The 9,718-nt window shown below is 42.3% G+C and overlaps 1 long non-coding RNA gene and 1 pseudogene across 2 annotated transcripts in view; both read left to right on the forward strand.

Annotated features, from left to right (window-relative positions):
- The first annotated feature begins 5,268 nt into the window (after nt 1-5,268).
- Nucleotides 5,269-9,718, forward strand: part of LOC117694975 (uncharacterized) — a 34,202-nt gene continuing 29,752 nt past the window's right edge. The window contains exon 1 of the long non-coding RNA XR_013106041.1: nt 5,269-5,527. This is a non-coding gene — a long non-coding RNA (uncharacterized LOC117694975). The remainder of the gene's footprint in view (nt 5,528-9,718) is intronic.
- The window catches only part of LOC143435583 (small ribosomal subunit protein eS27 pseudogene), a 29,972-nt pseudogene continuing 25,670 nt past the window's right edge, over nt 5,417-9,718 (forward strand). The window contains exon 1 of the transcript XR_013106040.1: nt 5,417-5,548. The product of XR_013106040.1 is annotated as a small ribosomal subunit protein eS27 pseudogene (transcript). The remainder of the gene's footprint in view (nt 5,549-9,718) is intronic.

Genomic DNA, 9,718 nt, shown 5'->3' on the forward strand with positions numbered 1-9,718 from the left:
TTGTACAGTTTTCCCTCCAGTCAGTTTAGGCAGAACTGTGGTGGGCTAGAATTGAGGTCCGCACCCCCGCAGGTCAGTTCAGGTCTTATGAAAGCTATGGTAGGGCAATGTTTGAGTTTAGGAGTTGCAGGTCACCTTGGGGGTTAAGGGGCTCAATTACTTGACTTTTTAATGAGTCACATTTATCTGAAGCTAGAGCTCAGAGAGCAGCCTGCTCTGGGAGTGTTTCAGAATGCTTTCTTTTCTTTTTCTGTTCCAAGCCTTACCAGACTATGACGATAATTTTCACCAAAAACATACTCTAGGACTCCTATGAAGAAAACTCACGAAAGTGTATTGGTAGCCTTAAGCTGAAATAGCCTGGATTATTTTATTATTAAATTTATTCGACTGGAGCTTCTAAGAAAGCGTCGGTTTGTTCTCCTGTGTTCACATGGTAGGCACGAGCTGTTTGCTCACTCATCAGCAAGTTGCTGTCTCTCTAATAGGCTTTTTAATTTTGTGAATGCTATTTCCCCAATAGAGTCAAAGTAATTGTTCGTTTTATTCGTGTGTGTGTGTGTGTGCGTGCGCGCGCGCGCGCGCGCGCGCGTGATGCTAAAAATGATGCCTTTAGCTTGGTGTGGTGGTTTTCTAATGGTGTTTTGTTTTTTTAATAACACACCAAGTCCCATTTGTGCCAACCATCCATATATGCATGGGTATGGGGTCATCCACTACAGGTTGATGGATCTATCAGACGACCACACCACCAACTCCCAGTTCCTCAGCTGAAGGTCGAGTCCTTCCCCCAGTATTGGAATGGGGACTGGCTTGAACTTGTGCGGGCAATCACACCTGCTGTGAGCTCATGAGCACCAGTTCTGTCCCGGCCAAAAAAATGCTGCTTCACCCCCACCCTGGATGGTGATCGTTCTGTCCCCCTCTTCTGTGATTTTTCTCTGACCTTTGCACATAGATGTGTGATCTAAATGCCCTGTTTAGGGCTGAGCACGCTACAGATACATTCTCCATTTTGACCAGGTGCTAGTTTCCACCTTAAAGCCCTGGTCACTACACAAAGAAGCTTCTCTGTTGAGGTCCGAGAGCTACCCTAATCTATGGATCGAGATATATGTGTTTAAAGATCATTTATTTTTTGTTTATTTACTTAATGTATATGTGTCCTCTGTCTTCATGGACAATAAAAGAGGGAATCAGATCCCATTATAGATGGTTGTGGGCCACCACGTGCTATGAGCTACCATGTGGTTGCTGTATATATGTATACATGTGGTGTGTGATGTGTGTGTTACAACTTGCTGTGTTTCAATCCAACCTTTTAATATTTATTGAAGACCTGACCCGAAGTTATGGGACTGTTGGAATGACTTTTTCTAAGAGTGGAAAAGAAACATATATAAACAACAGCTTCTTACTTTCTATGGCTTTAAGTCTGTAGCACAAACCTGGGCTTATAGTGCCACCTAGTGACCAAATAGCAAAAGCACCAAACACTGATCTTAGGAGTATTTCAGAATGTTTCCTTTTCTTTTTCTGTTCCAAGCCCTACCAGACTGTGACGATAATTTTCACCAAAAACATACTCCAGGACTCCTATGAAGAAAAATCACGAAAGTGTATTGGTAGCTCTAAGCTGAGATAGCCTGGATTATTTTATTATTAAATTTATTCGAATGGAGCATCTAAGAAAGCATTGGTTTGTTTTGCTGGAGTCTAGATAAATAGAGGCTGGCTGCAAAATGGAACAGCCTAGGTTAAATTCTAAGAGCTAGTATCATTGCAGAGGGATACTGAGCTAGCACAGACTTAGAACATCCCAAGGAAACACTTGGTTTTTGCCCTAGGATACAGTATTCCCTGAAGACAGAGGCCTACAAATGAGAAGCTTGCTTTCCTACTGTTGTGCCTTGGTATTGTTCTGTGTTATACAGTCAGATTACAGTATCACTCAATTTCTTTCTGTGATTGACTATCTCCTGGCTAGTTATACACTGGATTTCCAGGAGTCAATTTTTATTAGTTTCTATTTTTCTTTTCTTCTTCTTTTTTTTAAATTTAAATTTATTTTTTTTGCTTATTCGCCTTACATCCTGCTCACTGTCCTCCTCCCGGTAACCCCCTCCCACAATCCTTCCCCCATCCCTCCTCCTCTGAGCAGATGGGGGCCCCCACCCTGGCACTTCAAGTCTCTGCAAGGCTGGGCGCTTCCTCTCCCACTGAGGCCAGACAAAGCAGCCCAGCTAGAAGAATGTATCCCACAGACAGGCACAAGTTTTGGGAATAGCCCCTGTTCTAGTTGTTCAGGGCTCACATGAAGACCTAGCTGCACATCTGCTACATGTAGCAGGAGGCTCTATTTTTTCTTATGTACAAATCTTGCATTCCTATTTGTTTACCAGCCTGATCATTTTTGGTTGTCACCTTGACACTTAAAATTTTATAATCTTGCCACTTGGGAAATAGGTTGTCCTTTCTTAGAGTTTTGATCCCACTGCTTCCTTCTCCTAAGAATGAACAAGTTTATTTGTGCCACTTGCTACAACACCTACTCAGTTTCCTCCGTTACACAATTATCACCAGGTCTGTTCCCAGGCAAACTGTCACTCAACAGAGCTGGATAAAGATGGCTTCCAGCAGCATAATGAAGGCTCAGTTTTGAGACCTATAGAATGTCCACTTCTAGGAAAAAGGCCTTGGAAGGGCACCCTGTGTAGGCTTGTCCCATACCAAAGATTTGTCATAATCCCACTGCTCATATGCTTGATGTTTGTTTGCATATTGGAATTTGAGGTGTCTTTACAGAACAGATACAGTACAAATATTGAGCACAAGGCCTCACAAGTTCAATGGGCCTCCTGAAGTCTATTTATGAACTTCATTTTCAAAAGCAGTCCCCTCTCCCCAAGGACCAGCGACTATGGCAGAAGAGGCAATAGAAAGACTTTGAGATGTAGATGCAAAGCTGGACCAGAGCAAAACAGTACCTTCTGGTCAGGACAGACCTACTGCACTTGAGAATTGTGGCTGCCTGAATAAGCTCATGTTAGTCAATGTTCCAGGCCTAAGGGAGCACTATTTAAAATTGATAGCTTCTGAGAGAAAGGGGGGGGGGGGGGTGAGGCTGACTCCTTGGTAAGCACACTGCCCCAGTGGATGGTTCATGTCCAGGCATAGATTTCCAGCACAAATTGGACACTGTGTGTTATTTTCTTTTTATGAGGAGATTAAGTTGAAACAGGGTGGCATGCGATGGATCTGCAAGGGGTTAGAGAAAAGAATGAGGATGATATATTGCATATGTCAAATTCCCAAAGAATTAAAAATATTATTTTAAAAATGTGGTGATAGTTTCAGGAAATCAGTTTGTTTTCTTCTGTGCATCCTAGAAATGCTATGTTCTCACAGTCAACTTATCTTGTTAGGTAATCGATGTTACCAGTTAACAACTACCGATAATACTAGTCAGTACCAGCACCCATCTTTAACATATTTTATGAAATATTTTGGAGTATTACTTTTCTACCTTCTAAAAGTAAAAAAAAAAAAAAATTGCATTCCAGTAACAACATACGCATACTGGTCATTTTTATTCATTTGAAGAAATATAAATGAATTGAGTCTTGATACTTAAAAGCAAAGTATCTCACTGTTAAAGCTTTAAGTATCTCGAAAGCTCAACAATTATGTATATGTATATGCATAATTATTTTATGGTTGTTTTCAAGACAGATTGTTTTCTCTGTGTAGCCCTGTGTGTCCTAGAACTTGCTCTGTAGGTGAGACTGGTCTCGAAGTCAGAGATCCTCCTGCCTCTGCTTCTCAAGTGCAGGAATCAAAGGGTCTCATGCATCCCAGTCTGGCCTCAAACTCATTATGTGCCAAGCACAAGGAACTGTAGACATACTAAGAACATGGAGTTATTTCATATTCTTGGGAATGGTAAGTGATTAGCTTGGGTGCAGCTTAGTGTGGGCTTCCATGAATTTTCATGAATGGGCTTCTTGAATTTCTACTGAGAATTGATGGCTTCTGGGGAGAAGCCATTTTCCAACATTTGTTCAAAGGTAGTACTAAGAACATGAAAGTGTTTCATTCCAGCTTCCTTCGGTACTTTCTCTTGGATGAAAGATGCTAGAATTCTTAGAGGCTCTAATTCCTTTAATATTTCAGACCTGTCTGGATGGTATAAAGTGATCTTGCTGAAATATCATGTTCTTGGAGATTTTCATGTTCATTTTATTAGAAGAATCTGCCTTTTGCACTCAGAGGGTTTTTTGTTTCCTCCCTTGGGCTTCAGTAATGTTACATCCTATTTCTTTGTAAAGAATCCTCCCCCTCCCCATTTTCTACTTTTCTACATTTTCTATAAAATTTGTATCACATACCAGCAAAGTTTTGGCCACTGAAAATTGACATTGGGGCTAAAGTAATGGCACAATGACTAAGAGCACTAGGGTGCTTTTACAGAGAACCCAGGTTGGATCCCCCACTCACACAGTAGTGCCAGGGGACCGGATGCTCTCATCTGGCCTCTATGGGCTCTGCACACACCCACACACATAAAGTAAAAATATTTAAAAAAATTCTTTAAAAAGAAAATTGGCTTATTATGTGGCAGGAGGATTTTTTTTTCTGGTTCAGTCTAATTGGTGTGCTATAAGCTTCTTGTATGTTTATAGGTATCTAGGCAGGTTGCTCTGTTTGCATTGATACTGACTGGTTGTTTTTTTTTGTTGTTGTTGTTGTTTTTTTAATTTGGTGGTATACAGTTTAAGGAACCGTTTCTCTAGGATATTAAGTCTCTCGTCAATTGAAGGAGAGGTATATCAATCCATTACAGTAGGTTTCCCTCAAACTTAGTCTTTGAGAACCATAAGAGTTTAAGAGAGAGGGCAAGAGGAGGCAAGACTGGGAAAGGAAAGGGTTGGGGTGCAGGCAGCCTTGCCACAAACAAAACACGGAAGTGGAGAGTGGAGAGACATTAGTAAAAATGAGGCCATGTTGGAGCTGAGCGTCTTTGGTCTCTGGGCTCCCAGCATTACAACGCTCAGGCCAAGGGCCTCATCCAGGCTACTATCTGCTGGCCACCCAACGCCTAGAACTGCCTTCCCAGCTCTCAAAGGTTAAAGGGCTAAGGACGCACCTATCTTTTTCTGCGCCTCACACAAGGTCCATGCTCTGTTCCCCTCACCTATGCCCTCCTTCTCTGTGCTTGCTGACCACGCCCTGTCATCAGGACTCGCGCCTCCAGAGCCTTAGGTCCCTCCCCACCCCCACCTCAAACCCGGTTGGCTCTGCTTCGTCAGTGCAGCGCCCGTGTCAGGCGCAATCTCTGTAAGGTCCACAGAGGCGCTATGTGCTCTCCACTTGGTCCCAAAAGCACACTTGCGCTGTGCGCCCTTGTTCCGTTCTCCTCCCTTTTCCTGCTATCTATGCTTCCTGAGTCCTGCAGTAGTCCATGTAGGACCGGTACCCACTCCCGGGAGGCGGCTGCGGTGAGCTCGTAATGGAAGAAGCCAGACAGGTGACCAGAATGGAACGGAGGGTGAGATGCTGGCTAGGGAGAGGAGAGATGCTTAAAGTGCGTGGGAGGACAGCAAGGAGGTGGCTAAAGTGCGTGGGGGGATAGTGGGGAGGTGGTCGAAGTGACTGGGACAGTGGGGAGGTGGCCGAAGTGCTTGACGAAACAGTGGAGAGGCGACCGAAGTGCCTGCGGGACAGTGGGGAGATGTCTGGCGTGCTTGGCAGGACAGTGGGGAGGTGGCTAAAATGTCTGCTGGACAGCCGAAGAGATGGTTAAAATGACTGCGGGGCAGCAGAGAGATCCCTAAAATGCCTGCCAGGTACGCGGAGACATAGGTAAAATGCCTGCCGGGTCCCAAAGCGATAGTTAAAATGCGTGCCTGCTAGCCGGGGAGATAGCTTAAAACGACTGCTGGGTCCTGGAGACAAAACTTAAAATGCCTGTCCCTCACCCGGACAGGTGGCTAGACTACCGGCCAGGGACCTGGAAAGATAGCTAAAATACCCCTAGTGCCCGAACTAATGGCTGAAATGGCTGCCTGAGACCGGGAAACTAAAATGCCTGCCGGGGACCTGGGAATATCACTAAAATGCCTGCCTCGTAATCCCTGGAGGTCCAGTAAAATGTCTGCCGGACAGAGCAGAGGGGATGAAAATGTCTGGAATAGTGTAGAGATGGGTGGCTAAAATGTTATAGGTAGATACGCGAAGCGACGGTAGCTAAGATGCAGTCTAGAGCTGAAAATGCAAGATAGCCAAGGCGTGGGTTGCAGCGCCTTCAAGGATCGCTACACTCACATGGGGAAGCCTTGTGCCCAAATAAACTCTTCAGAATATTCTTACTATTTTAATCTTGCTCAAGTCAAATTCAGCAATATAACACCGCGGCAAGTGTCTTTTGCAGGTTTGTTTTGCTCTTAAATATATTCTTTTGTAACAAGAATTTTACCGCCATGTGGTCATGCTAAAAACCAATGTGCTTTTACCTGCGATTTAATGGGGTTTTCTGATTGTATGACTTTGGATTAAAGCTGATGAAGGACTGTGGGGAGGGCACTCTTAACCAAAGCACCGATTCGGTAACGTGGAAAAATTACTGATAGCGTTGAAGTAACCAAGAACTAGTAATTAAATCTACGGTAACTTTCTTTGAGAGGCCCTGGAAGTTGAGACCTAAAATTTTTGGTTCTGCGTTTCGTTTAGTTCCGAGGTACATAATGACCTGATCACTGAAATTCAAAAATAATCTGAGTGCTTTGAAAATCCATTAATATCAACTCTCTACTATCGGGGACAAGGAGTGTTTTCGGGGTCGGGGTGGAGGGCAAGACAAAACAATTCTCAGTGATTTGTAACTGGAAAATCATACGTTTATTTACCACAGGCATGGCAAATCTCCGGTAGTGTTGATTCCACGTGTTCAGATTTGCCAACAATAGCACTAAGGAATGAATCCAGTTTAGAAAGGCGGGAAATTAACAATCAGCTTTGGTTTTGATGCGGTTTTGGGGTGAATTTTGTTCTGTTTCAATGTTTGCCTTATTTCTGAGACAGGATCTCCATAAATAACCTCAAACTCACAAAGATCTGCCTGCCTCTGCCTTCAGTGGGACAGTGCGGATTTCAAAGGCGTCTGCCGCCATGTTTGGCTTAATGTTCAGTTTTCAATGTGGAGAAGAAGATAGATTTGGAAAGTACTGATTTTGTAGCAACTATGCAAATTCTTACCTGTGTTAGTAGGCAGACAAATAAACATTGAATCCCCAGAATATATTATATTACATTGGAGGAAGAAATCGAGGTTTCTAATCAACTGACCTTGAGATAGAAAGATTCCCCTAGATGGTATAGGGGGTAAAGACTTTGGTATGAATGCCACCGCTTGACAAAGACTATGTCCGGTTATAGACATAGAGGAATCACTAGCTAAGAAATTCGAAGCTGAAGCGGGCAAGGAAATGAGTTCCCTAAAGCTTCTAGAAGGAACGCACTCCAGCTGATAATCTCAATTTCAACTGGGTGGCTCCCATTGAACTTCTGACTTCTAAAATGCTAAGGTTATAGATCTGTGTTGCTTTAAGCCCCCAAGTTTGTTGTGATTTGTTACAGCAAGCAACAATCCAGCACTCCAGTGCGGTGCTACATGTGTCTTTGTATCTTAGAGGTTAAGGTGGTTCTGGAAACATCCAGAAAAAGCAATCATGAGATAGGCTAAGGCCCAGAGTATGTCTTTTACAGTTTCTTTGTAAAACACCTTTACCTAATGTCTTAATCAGCTCCTTAGCATAATAAAGTACAATATTGGGTAGTTAGAGAACAGTGTCTCGTAGCTCCACAGGTTAGACCTCTCTCTCTCTAAAATGGAGGTTGAGTTCTGGTGGTAGCTCTTCCTGTCTTCCTGGATTGTGATTGGCTGCCTTCTGGCGGCTCTGTGTAGGGTAAAGAGACAGGTTTAGGCTCCATTCTTAAGATTTCATTTGATTTGAAATTTTATTTAAAGACTTTATGTAGATATGCAGTAAAATTCAAATGGTTTCTTTCTTGTTTTTTTGAGACACAACAGCCCTGGGTGTCTTGAAACTAGCTCCATAGACCAGGTTGGCCTCAAACTCACAGAGATCCTCCTGCCTCTGTCTTCTTGTACTATTGAATAGAAATAGCCTCAGATCTGGTGAATAATGAGTGGATTACTCAAAAACAAAGTTGGAAGCTTGTTTACATGTACTGGTATTGGCATGCCTGAAGCAGCTAGATAGCCTTTTCTGTGCAATGTAAGTAGGGCCTTCTACTGAAACCCATGTGGAATTATACTCTGTAGGTCTACTTTATTATTATTATTATCATTATTATTACTGTTTTAGATTTTATGTGTATAAGTCTTTTGTTTGTTTGCATGTTTGTGTCAGAAGAGGGCTTGCTAGGATTCCCTGTAATAGGAGTTATGAGTGCTTATGAGTCACCATGTGGCTGTTAAGACTCAAACCAGGTCCTCTACGAGACCTGGTTTGCTCACATTCAAAATAATAATTATAGCTGTGCATGGTGGCTCACACTTGTAATGTTAGCACTCTAAAGGCAGAGGCAAAAGGGGATTGCAGCTAGCTAGTTCAAGACCAGCCTGGGCTATGTAGTCAGTTCCTGGCCAATTTGGCTAGAAAACACATGATCTTTTTAAAAAAAAAAAAAAAAAGTAAACATCTGAGCTTACTATTTAAATACACACACATGAGGACATAGCCAGCATTCATAGCAAATAATAAAACTCTATCAGGTCCTCATAATGAAAATGAAAGTTGACTAATAAATATGAAAGCCCAAGAAATTAGAATAAGGCTGAAAGTGAAAGTCCAAGGTAAATGGAATTATAGGGGAAAAGTAATGGTTGGAATGTTGATGTTAGTTAATTGGGGAGACTACACATAGGAAACCCTTAAGGCGGGCATTGAGGATTTGATTGTGAAGATCAACTCATTTTAGACAAATGGATGGTGTGTTTATCAGAATGCTATGTTAAAACACACCTTTAAATTGACTTTCCATTCTCAAGATTTCCTATGCCAGTAATTGCTGCTTTTAGTGTTGGATTTCACTACCAGTGGTAAAAACATGAATGTAGGTTTTTTTTGTTTTGTTTTTAAGACAAGGTCTCCCTGTGCATCCCTGGGTCAACTGGAACTCAGTATGTAGGCCAGAGTAGCCTTGAACTCACTTGAATTAAGGGTGTGCACTGCCAGTCCCAGCATGAATGTCCATTCTTCTTTACCCAGAGTCCTTAGTGGAGTTCTTGACACTAACAACATGTATCAATTTCAACTTTGTTTTCACAGATGTTAGCTTTCTGACAAAAAAGCTTGTAACTCATGTTTTTTCTGTCTGACTCCACCACCACCACTCAAAGTGGTACTTGGATTATCCTTAGCTTGCTTAACCTTTACTCTGAGGCACATAAAAAAAAAAAAAAAATCTACTGATGATGAGTCATTATATCCTATTTCTTTTGAGACCATTAACTCAAATATTTTATTACCCTTTACATAGATTTGTTGTTACTAGAGAGCATGAACTGGGACAGGTCTTTTTGTTGTTGTTTTTAAGATTTATTCATTTATTTTATGTGTGTGAGTGCACTGTAGCTGTCTTCAGGCATACAAGAGGGCATCAGATCCCATTACAGATGGTTGTGAGCCACCAT

The sequence above is a fragment of the Arvicanthis niloticus genome, chromosome X (genome assembly GCF_011762505.2).
Source record: "Arvicanthis niloticus isolate mArvNil1 chromosome X, mArvNil1.pat.X, whole genome shotgun sequence".
Classification (NCBI taxonomy): Eukaryota; Metazoa; Chordata; class Mammalia; order Rodentia; family Muridae; genus Arvicanthis; species Arvicanthis niloticus.